The sequence below is a fragment of the Hipposideros armiger genome, unplaced genomic scaffold (assembly GCF_001890085.2).
Source record: "Hipposideros armiger isolate ML-2016 unplaced genomic scaffold, ASM189008v1 scaffold_561, whole genome shotgun sequence".
NCBI classification, from domain to species: Eukaryota; Metazoa; Chordata; class Mammalia; order Chiroptera; family Hipposideridae; genus Hipposideros; species Hipposideros armiger.
Genome location: NW_017731911.1, coordinates 756,003 through 767,808, shown reverse-complemented (window position 1 = coordinate 767,808; position 11,806 = coordinate 756,003). Strand labels below are relative to the sequence as shown.

The following is an 11,806-nucleotide window of genomic DNA, read 5'->3' as shown; positions in this document are numbered from 1 at the left end:
CCACCCCCGCCTCCGCCTTTGGATGCCCGGGTGACAGGGAGCCAGTGGCCTTCAGCCATGTGAAAGTGGCCATCTTGGCTGGTCAGCGTACTATTCTTCGCACCGCCTTATTCATACCCACTCTGTGCGCTGCTGCCGACTGGAAATCCTCGGGGGGCGGGGGCACCTAATTGCTAGTAATTTCTTGGTTAGAGCCTCTGGTGAAAATGGCGGAAAAGCAGAATGAGAGTTCTGCCATCTATTTAAACGATTGCTGTCCTCCTCGCACCCCCAGCGCTCAAGTTTCTGAAAGAGGCCCTTCCCTTTGTTGACCCTTCGTCTGCGGCCTTTTCTCCATTCAAGAAAGAAGCCTCTCACAAGGCTGGCCTTGCACTTGCTGACTTTTCCTATGTGTTTGAGGGGGAAACACAGAAGATGTTTAGGTGTCATTTCAATTTTCTGTTCAAAAAACTGTTGAATTCATTTTTCTTGGGGAGAGGCCCTATTTAGCCCTTATATCTGATTAAGGAGATCTCTTGACAAGGTGAAATGGTCCGTTTCGTGAAGCTTTCAGTTTAAAATGTCCACCTACGTTCGTCCCAGTTTTGCCCATTAAAGGAATTGTAGGGAGAGAAGAAAAAGAAAACAAACTTGAGCCAACAAGGAGTAGGGAGTCAGGAACCGATTTCATGGAGTCCCCGTTTGGAAAGAGCCCACAAGTGGGAAGGAGATCGGGTGTCACTTCCTCTCCTGTAGGGGCTGCGGTCTCGGCGAAGGTTTAGCAGGGACTGCTGTCATGGTGGCCCTGAGCGCATTAACATCGGGTTTAATGATGTTATTAGGCAACAGCCTGCTGCTAGGATAGGATGCACGTTACCCTGGAGACATGAATGCGAGAGACCCCAGTAGCAGCCTCATGCTGGTTATCCTCAGAGAATTAGGTAAATTCTGAAGAACAACCCTCTCAGCGGTATGCGGAAGGAAAGGTAGGAGTTTGCGGATTGGGAAACAATGGAAGCACTTGGCTGCGCTAGGGGTCTTTGACAGTGAAGGTGAAAGGTGAAGAAAAGGGCCCTTCCCTAGACTTTATGACCCTATCCATGGCCACTCAAATCAGGCAATATAAAAAAAGGATACATATGTGATTTTTACTTGTTGGTTTTTATTTTTCAAACTAATTTCATGGAAAACTAAGGCTATTTCATAAATTTTTTTTATTTTAGTGTATTTCACTTTTTTTTTAAAAGCAGAATGCCAATTTATTAACTCAATGAATGGTCAATTGCCAACTGGAACAAATTGCATGTGTAGGCTGGTCAGTGCATTATCTCTCAGAAAAATTTATATGGGAAGCCAGAATATAGTTACAAGGTTATTTGATTAAAATGGAGTCAGAACAAGGGGATTGCGTAAATTCAGTGGTTAGCTCATTAAACCTTGATATCCTTATGCTACCAATTCAACCTGGGGCTGTTCCTGCCAAGGAGATTAGAATCAGCTGTTGGTACTTTCTTACCTACTTCTCTTTCTTATAGCATGTGTAATATCGTGGTTAAGAGTAGGGGTTTTGGAGTCCAGCCTCTGCTGCTAAGAGTGTTGATCAAACCTTTCTACACCTCAGTGTCCTCATTCTATAAAATTGGAATAATAATAGTATCATATAATTGCTTCAAGGATTAAATGAACTCATGCAAGTAAACTCTTTAGCACAGTATCTAGCACATAATAGGTATTTTAAAAATAGCTGTAATATATAATCCTTCAGTGGCCAATTGGTAGGATAAAGGCCACAATCCCTACATACTGTGAAAGGCCTGAGTGTGATTTGGGTGCTAATTCTTCAGCCTCATTTGTGCCACTTTCACCTTCTTTCTGTCTTCTACTTTGGATTTCTTTTTTTTTTTTTTTAAGTTTTTTTTTTTTTATTGGGGATTGGAGTATGGGAACAGTGCTGGGGAATTGGGGGAAGGGGAACAGACAAGTTGCTGTCGTTTTGTTCTTCAGTCTAGCTGTGGAGGACGTTGCTTCACTGGACCAAGTTGGCACCATCGTTGCGCTCTTCCCAGGTGAGGCACATCAGTTGCCGGCTTCTGGACGGCCGCTCACAGCGGCTGCTGGCCGCTCACGTTGGCTGCTGGCTACACACGGTAGCCCATGGCAACCCACTGCCACAGGGGCTGCAGCCTACGCGTCGCTGGCGACTCATGGCAGCCCAGCTCCAGGTTGAGCTGTTGTTCAGCATCTTAGCTGTAGAGGGCAGTGTCACTGGCCCTCATATGTGGGATCCGAACCGGGGCCCTCTGGCGTCCCAAGCTAGCTCTTAACCATCGCGCCACTCGGCCGGCCCTACTTTGGATTTCTTTTAATTAGGAACAGTCAAATTTATTAATTGATTAGTATCAAATTATTTCATTGGTTTTCTGTTTTTCACATTGTCCCTTTCTCTCACCAATATTTATGAGCCCCTCCAGTCAGGCAGAGCAGGGACTGGTGCTATGACAGTCCTGGTCTCTGCCCACCTGGAGCTCTAAATGGGGGGAAATGGCTGGCTAACAAGTCCTCATCCTTCCTACCCCAGCTCAGCTGCCACTTCCTGGATGAAGCCTTCACCAGCATAGATTTCTTACAGGATCCTGTGTTTTCCAATGTGGCACTAAGTGCTGTTTGAAATTAGATTTGGTGATTCCTTAATGAAGTATCAACTCCCATTAAGTTTGTAAACTCCATGACAATGAGAAGATGGTCTGTTTTGCTCAACCTTTGTTGCTGAGTGCCTGACACACAGAAGGTGCTTAAGAATGTTTGAGGAGAGGGAGAAAGGGAAGGAGACAAGAGGAAAGAATGAATAAAATATAAGGGATGGCAGAAGGAAGTGGGGAAATGAGAAACCCTGGGGATCATGTAAAATCAATAAAAAGCTACTGCTTTGTTTCAGTCACAAGCATAATTAATAAAATTGAGAGCTCTTTACTAACAGGGAAGCTTATCACCATCCTGTTCTGAAAGGAATGAGATTTCTGATTCCATATACTAGTGCCCGTAGGGTAAAATAAACCAGGAGAAGTTACTGGTTTATTTCATATTTAACATAATGAGATTTGTTGAATGTGAAATATTATAAAGCACATAGGAAAAATCTAATCACTGACTAAAGGCTCCAGATTTCTCAGCCCAAAGACCATTAATGTGGCAGTTGTCCTATGAAAGAGGTAGGTTGGGATAAACCAGTATTTGTGACTCAGACAGCAAATAAAACAACTCTAGGTCTTATCAGTCAGCCATCAAGGAGAGAATTCTATTTAGTAAATAAGGAAGCATTTGCACTACAAGAAGCTGTTAATTTTGCAGGAGAAAAGAGGAAGGTGATATTAGGTATTCAAAGAGCAATAGTGAAGGTATGGAGAAAGCTCCTAAGCTGTGAGTCTTAAGAGTACCTTGTATGTGATGACAGGCCAAAAGAAAGAAATCTAGCCCAGATGTCTCTAAAATTGTGACCTCTCAAATGGCCTCAGAAGCAAGCTAACTCGAGTGGGATCTGAGTCAGGTACTATGAGAATCCCCTCAATTGTAGGCTTCTTGTAATTTGTTTTTGTTTCTGTTTTTCTCTCCTGCTACTTAATCAAATCTTTTGACAATCCCAGTAAAGTAGTGAGGGATGGAAGAATGAAGAAGATACAATGAAGAGGACACTGAAGGAGACAATATAATGACGTCAATATAATTTATTGTGACAGGCACTGTTCTAATATTTGTACTTCACAACAATTCTAATGAGAGGTACTATTTCTTTTCCTGTTTTACAAATGAAGAAACTAACATGTAATTTGCCCAGGTCACACATCACATCAGTCGTGGAGCTGGGACTTGAGCCTGGGTCTGAGCTCTAAATGCGTGCTCCGTGTTACAAGTCAAACAATAAATACATCCCCTGAGGTAATTAATGATGAAATTTGGTTTGTATTCTTTCATACTTTTTCTATGAACATGCATACATATTTTACCTGAAATGTGGATTTTTCTTTAAACAATTTTCATGGCCATTTCTCCAGGACACTATGTAGAAATATAAATCATTCTTTTTTCTTTTTTTATTGTGGTAAAATAAACATAAGATTTACCACTTAAACCATTTTTAAGTTCATGGTTCTGTGGCATTAAGTACATTCACATTATTCTGCAAAATCATTCTTTTTAGTAACAGTAAAATTCTGCCATCCAATTCATTCAGCCGTTGCCTTACTGGTTGAAATTCAGGTGGTTTCTCGTTTTCGCTCATACACAATTGCTGATGAACCTAACATCTTTGTACTTCGAATGAACTCAAACAGAGTCTGGAGGTTTTGGCTAGAAATAAATGATAAAGATTTATTCAAGGGACTAGGGTTTGCAAACCAGAAACATAACTAGGCAATACACAGAGTGTTCTAAAGAAGAAAGAAAAGCTGATCGAACGTCCTTAAAGTGAAGAATACATTCTTGAGAAGAGTCAGTTAGGCATTCTTAGCCTCTGGATGGTCAGTGGTCTCAATAATAGATGTCAGGTGGTCTGTACATGTGAACATTCTTTCCTTAGTCCTTCAGTGGGTAATAGGAAGGTTACCTGGAGGTTTGATGTATATGTAGGCATTGACACGGAACTGGAAAATTCAAAAATTTAAGTTCCCAGGTTAAAACAAGAATAGAATCATTTTCTCATACCTTAACCTACTTGATTTTAGTCATTTATCAGCTTGACTATAGTGACTCCATTTTATTTCTTCATTCTATTCCTCAGTACACACACTTTTGTGAACCAGTGTGTGAATGTGTCGATGTTTCAAAGTGGGATTGCTGAGACAATGGATATGTGCATTTTTACATGTTTGTAGTTACAGCCATGTTACTTTACAAATGGCTGTGAAAATTCACATTCTTACCCATAGGGTATGAGAATATCATTTCCCAATGCTGAGTGTTATTACTATTTTTAATTTTTGTTAGTATGACAAATGAAGAATGGCAAGGGGATATTTTTATACCCTTGGGAGACTTTTGCAAGCAAGATAGAATATCCAGAAGTCACAAAGGAAAAGATTAATAGACTTAACTACATAAAAATGAAAGATTATAAGTAAAATTCAAAGACAATAAAAAATATTTGCAACACATATAACAGAGTTAGTACCAATTAATAAGAAAATGACAAATAGCCCAATGAAAACTAAGAAAAACAGTATAAGTGAATAATTCACCAAGGAGGAAATGTAAATTGTCAACAAACATGAGAAGATGTTCAACTTCAGTGACAGGGAAATGAATTAGTTCATTTGTTTGGTGAGTTTGGGAAAAACAAGGTACACGGAGGAGGGGAAGATAGATGGAGGACTCTAAATAATAGTATGTTTGTCTCTAGCTTCCCCGTTAGTTTGGCCTGGTGGAACTTGCATGGTTCTAATGATGCTTTCCAGAAATTCTAATGGTGCCATTCATGGTGTGTAAAGGGCCCAAGCACTAGGATTCAAATCTCTCTCCCACCTAAGTATAGATGGAGTTCTTAGGATTGAGCGAACTCTATCTGCAGTCAAAGTCCATGTATGGCTGGCAGTCAGGGACTTCTGTAAGGATTTACTCTTACCATTTCTGTTGCTGCTTAGTCCAGCCACTTGGCTATTATCTAGAGCCTTGGCTCTATTCACTTTGGATCATCAGTATAGTCATAACTCATTTTATTGTTTCACTCTATTGAATTTCACAGATGTTACATTTTTTTACTAATTGAAGGCAGGACCTTCCACAAGCAAAAAGAATTTATGACTTGCTTTATTGTGATACCCACTTTATTCCGAACCTGTAAGTAACACCTCTTGAGTTATGCCTGTATCTTTGTTGGGACAAGTTAAGATTGTTTTTGCAATCATGTAGATTCACCACCTGCCATCTTCAGCTTTCATCTGAAGGTTGGTACTATTTTCCACAGATAACGTATCATTTGGGGACTTTCATCTTTAGACCCCACCCTAACACTTTAGGAATTTTGAGACTGGCCTTAGTTTAGACTTGCCCTGAACTCAGGGCCAAACCTGCCCCTGGATGAGTGCCAGCTTTGTCCTACTGGTACACCTACTTGCTTTTGCTTCCATCACCAGCTTTGTTTACTTGGTACCTGGGCCTCCCTGACCTACCTCTTCATCTCTGCCTGTCTCCCCCACTTTTTTTTTTTTTTGGCTCGGTGCATTTGGACTAACTTCCCACTGATACCTGATTTGGCCTTGGGATCCTTCCATTGTAAACTGCCTCCACAGGCAGTCGAAGGAAGATCCTGCCCCGTGCCCCTGATAAACTGAGGATGTTGGGGTGGAAGTAGGAAGGAACTCCTGTATCCTTTGTCTTGCCCAAATCTGCTCTCTGGGAGGACACAGTTGCTCCCAGCACAGAGAGTGCTGAATTGGTGGAGCACTTGGGAGCACATGGCTCTGTCCTCAATGGTGTTGCCTTCACAATTCACAGAGAGCTTACATGCTTGCCAAGGTTTTTGCCATATTTTGGTAACTTTTCAGTCCTCCAGGCTACCCAGTTCTCCAGGAAGCCTGAGTAGCTGGTGCTCTTACAATCCCATTTAAGGAAAAGGGCAGCCAATGAAGTAGAAATGTAAAGAGATTTTGATTAAAGTCCTGGCAGAGGAATATAGTACAAACCAGGCCGTGGTCCACTGAGGTTGAGATCTCAGCTGCTGGGAAACAGAATTCTAGGCTTTGCCCCCATACTTGCTCTGGAGTGATGTTACCCCTTATGTGCAGTCCCAGAGGGTTTGTGGGATCTATCGCAAGGAAGGTAGTCTGGGAGAGGGATCACCCAGTATGTCTTGCTAGAACGACTCTTCCCTCTGTACAGGTTCCTACATCAGTTCCCTCCTTCCCAGGCTTCTAGCTGGGCTGGAGACTTCAACCCAACTCTTTTTTTTTTCAGAATGTTCCAGAGCTGGCTGACTTTAATTTAGAAAAAGCTTTTGGCTATCAACATTCAGGTTTAAGGCACATTCTCAATTACAAGAAGCCCTGTCACTGGCAGGGAGCTGGGTTTATGCTCATGATTTTTACAAGGAAGAAGAAACAGATGACTTCCTGGCCTTTTTTTTTTTTTCTTTTCTAAAAAGCAGTGTGTTTGGCAATAACAAAGCTCATGACACATTCTCACCAGATGCAAAGATTACTCTTAAAGGTCTTCCCTTTTACTCCTCAGTGAGGACACGGTGTTCCCCACCCAACCTCTCTCATCAAAATGTGTGTGGCAGCAAAGAGATGTGTATGCATGTGTCTGGCAATGACTGTTAAAAAAAAAATGCCTCCCAATAAACATAAAATTACATGACTAAAACGTAGCCGAGTGTCTCAGCTACAAACAAAGGGGAATGATGGCCTGGGTCAGGAAACTGAAACATCTACTTTAGCAGCAACTGGGCTGTGAGGGGTGGGGTGTAAAATACATCCTGAGAGAGTTCCAGCCCAACCCAAGCCCCTTGGCACAAGCGCAATATACAACTGGGAGGGGAAGGTGGAGGGCAGGGCCAAGACTCTATGGATTGTGGGGACTGGGGTACCCGGAGGCTATTTTGTGGGTTTGATAGAAACAGACAGACATTCTTTTGGCCTTTTCCTGGCATCATCATTGCTGGCAGCGGGACAGAAGTGGGCCACCAGTCACTGCTCAGTCATTGCCACCGCAGATCTTCAGCAGAATCTTCCGGTAATCCCCAGAAGTGTCTCCCGTGATGTCTTGATACAGCGACTTGCCATACAACCGCTTATACTCCATTCTGATGTCCAGGAGGTCAATCTCACTGTGAGACACCATGATGCGAATCAGGGGCAGGTCCTTCGTTCCTGCTCCCCTCATGGCTTTGTTGAGTCTTTCAGCAAAGAAGGCAGGGGTATTCTTGAGACATTTCACCACGGCCAGCATGCCCTGCTCCAGGTCCCCAGACATCTCCCGGCAGATGCTCTTCTCAATGTCTCGACCTGTCATTCGCTGATACTCATTGAAAACTGCCACCAGGTGGGCCCGGCTCCCGGAGCACAGGACTGCATTGAACTTGGACTCATCTGTTCCCAGGCGGTTCTCCCCAGCTGCGTACAGCTCCTGGACATCTCTCTGGACGAGCGACAATGTCCACATTTGTGCTTTCATCCCTGTTTCCCTGGGAAAGAGAGATGAGGAGCCGCCGGAAGTGCCCTGACGTGTCGCTTCGAATGGCCTCCTCCAGGGTCTTTTTGAATTCTGTTTTGTAAGCTCTGCTCAAGTCCCGGATGTGTTCGTTGCTGCGGGAGGCAAAAATCTCAATCAGGCAGGCTTCGTCGGTGCCAGCCCCCTTGATGGCTTCCTTTATCTCATAAATGTCAAAGAGGATTGGGGTCTTCATCATAGCCAAGATTGTCTTCTCAAAGTTTCCTGACAGTTCAGATTTCAGATCTTTGATCAAATCCTTCCCATAAGCTGTCTTGAAGGACAGAAGGATCTGCTGCCGCTGCTTGTTGGAACGACTCCCTAGGCAGTCGATGATAGCCTGCTTGTCAGTCCCAAAGCCTTTCATGGCCTTCCGCAGGACCTCAGCATCTCGCAAGGGGTCAAAGCCAGGAGTATCTGTGATGGTGCCTCATGTTCCAAACTGGGATGGGGCCACAGCGGGGGTGACGTTCCCGGACCCTTGATATCCTGGGTAACTTGGCACCGGCGTTGCTGCTGCCCAGGAGGTGGCATTGAGGGCTGCCCAGGGTAGGTCATTGGTGGCTGCCCAGGGTAGACCCCTGGCGGCTGCTGTCCAGGAGGTGGCATGGGCTGGCCTGGCACAGGGGCCCCTGGGTATGGTGAGTATGAAGGCATTCCAGAGGGTGGGTTTCCACCAGGAGGCGGGTACATTCCATATGGAGGAACAGGCTGCTGGGTGGAAGGGGGCTGCCCAAAACCCCCAGGGGGGATTGAAGGGTAACCGGCCCCTGGGGCCCCAGGGTACAAGTTTGGCATGTTGGCTCCTCCGAACGTCCCGACATGTTGGCCGCCATTCCCGAGAGGTAGTCCTGGTTGAACTGCCCTGCGTAGTTGGCCACGTTATCCAGCCCAATGGGGGGCACGTTGGGCGGGGGGTAGCCAGCACCTCCCCAGGTACCACCACCTGGTGCAGCTGGTGGGTAGCTGCCTGCGGGTGGGGGGTAGCCTGGGTAGCTCATGGTGAGATCTGGCGACCGGCCACAGGAGCAGGGAGCCGCGTGGAGCGAAATGGGACGCGGGTAACAGCAGCTCCCTCCACCGGCGTTCCGGGAGCAGCGCCTTTGGTAGATCTGGAGCTCTGTCCCTCTCAGGCTCTCGGGGCACTCAGGGCACTGGGCAACCCAACTCTTATGGATTAGGTTATGTGCCGGTTAGAACTGGCAGATCTGTTTCTGGGGTCCATTAAAAACTATAACAGCTAGGATTCAGAGTAATTGGCAACCTTTCTCACGTAGGTAATTCAGACGAACAGTTAGTTGTGGGTTCAGCCTTGGCTGCACACTAGAATCAACTGGAGTACTTTAAATCAGCTGATGCCTGGTCCCCACCCTAGATTTACGTCAAAATCTCTGGGTTTGGGACAGGGCTTAGGTATGTGTTAAAAGCAGTCCAGGTCTACAAGACTTATTGGGATGATCACTTTGTAAATTATATAAATGTCTAATTACTATGTTGTACACCTGAAACTAATATAATATTGTATGTCAACCATAATTGAAAACATTTTAAAATTATTTAAAAAAGCAATCCAGGTGATTCAATAAACAACCAGGGTTGAAACTTAGTAGGTATCCAATTGTTGGTTGAATCAATGGTAATAACCTTACACCTTCAAGAGGCCTGCAAGATCCATATCATGTATATGATAAAATTGTTACCCTTCAGGACCATGGACACATTTGCCGGAAGCAGTAGGTTTTCAGAGTTTTATGTGCATGTGAACCACCTGGGGAACTCGTTAAAATATGCATTTCAGCAAGCTTCCACCTTTCTAATGACCCCTGTGGTGTTAATCCTGCAGGACTATGGGCCACACTTTGAGTAGCAAGGATCTAGACCAACAGTCTGCAAACCAGGATAGAGTACTGCAACGACATGAAGCCCTCCAAATGCTGTTCAGACACTGATAGTGTTAATTAAATCGATTGCCAGATCCCCAAATTCCACATGAACTATTTTCTAAAACTGATCTTCCAATTGAGATGGAAGAATAGGTTCTTACCTCCCAATTCCCCTTTCACAGTGGACCCTTCTCTTAAGCAATTAAAAAAGGAAGACCTTTCACCCAGCTGAATCTCACTTTGGGGTGCTAACCAAAGAAACACACTGAAATACTGGTGTAAATACTGAGGAAATCAATGATTCTGATAGCTAACAAATCTTTTTTGCAAGTTAAATCTTGTCTAATCTTTTGTTTTTTACATAATTGGATGATTTTATGACATTATCGATAGATTATTAAACATAATTTTGGATGATAGAACCCTATGCAGTTTTTTTTGTTTTTTTTTTAAAGATTTTATTGGGGAATTGGGGCGAGGGGAACAGTGCTGGGGAATTGGGGGAAGATAAACAGACAAGTTGCTGTCATTTTGTTCTTCAGTCTAGTTGTGGAGGACGTTGCTTCACTGGCCCAAGTTGGCACCATCATTGCGCTCTTCCCAGGCGAGGCACATCAGTCGCCGGCTTCTGGAAGGCCGCTCACGCTGGCTGCTGGCTACACACGGTAGCCCATGGCAACCCACTGCAGCAGGGGCTGCAGCCTATGCCGTCGCCGGCGACTCACAGCAGCCCAGCTCCAGGTTGAGCTGTTGTTCAGCATCTTAGCTGTGGAGAGCAGTGTCACTGGCCCTCATATGTGGGATCCGAACCAGGGCCCTCTGGTGTCCCAAGCCAGTTCTTAACCATCGCGCCACTCGGCCGGCCCCCTATGCAGTTTTGTTTGTTGTTTTTTGGTATTTAACTCAGAAGGAATTAAAAACATTTAGTGAAATTGCTCTAACAAAACTCTTGACATAACTATTTACTTATTTATATGAGCAAGGTTATTCAGTGCTTACATCTGTAAAAGTGAAAAATAGAATTAGAATCAATAAAGAACCCTGTCTCTTTCTAAAAATAAGTAATATTTTTCCATGGATTTTAAACTGATTGGGGGGGAGGTGGAAATCATCCACTTCATAACACACACACACACACACACACACACGCGCGCACACACACATGCTTATATAATTTTCTTTTTTTAATTAATTATTTAAAAATGACAATATATGTGTTATTTTGGTCAATTGTGTACTGATTATTATATTGATAAGTCAAGCCAAAGGAAAATTTTCTCACTCTTAGAGGCTTATAATAAATATTTTGTAATACATTTTAATTTATATGCATATTTTGGTACAGAGAAGGTGACCAATAAAAGACTTTAAAGAAAAATTTTAAAAATAGATTACAGGGGCTGGCCGAGTGGCGCAGTTGGTTAAGAGCGTGAGCTCTGAGCAAGAGTCGCTGATTAGATTCCCACATGGGCCAGTGAGCTGCGCCTGAGCTGAGTTGCCTCTGAGCTGCCAACAGGAGGCTGGTGGCTCAGCTGATGAGAGTGTGTGCTCTTAACAACAAGGTTGCCAATTCGACTCACACATGGGATGGTGGGCTGTGCCTCTGGCAACTAGATTGAAAGTGGTGACTGGACTTGGAGCTGAGTTTGCGCCCTCCACAACTACAAATGAAGGATAACAAGTTGACTTGGAGCTGATGGGTTCTGGAAAAACACAATGTTCCCCTTCCCCAATTCCCCAACATT

General features: G+C 44.1%; 1 long non-coding RNA gene and 1 pseudogene across 1 annotated transcript; one reads left to right on the top strand and one right to left on the bottom strand.

Moving 5' to 3' along the window:
• The first annotated feature begins 11 nt into the window (after window positions 1-11).
• Window positions 12-4,036, top strand: LOC109371304 (uncharacterized). Its single transcript, XR_002121851.1, has 3 exons — window positions 12-965; window positions 1,984-2,045; window positions 3,621-4,036. It is a non-coding gene; the product is annotated as an uncharacterized LOC109371304 (long non-coding RNA).
• A 1,811-nt stretch (window positions 4,037-5,847) lies between these two features.
• Window positions 5,848-9,639, bottom strand: LOC109371303 (annexin A11 pseudogene; annotated as a pseudogene).
• Window positions 9,640-11,806: the final 2,167 nt, after the last annotated feature.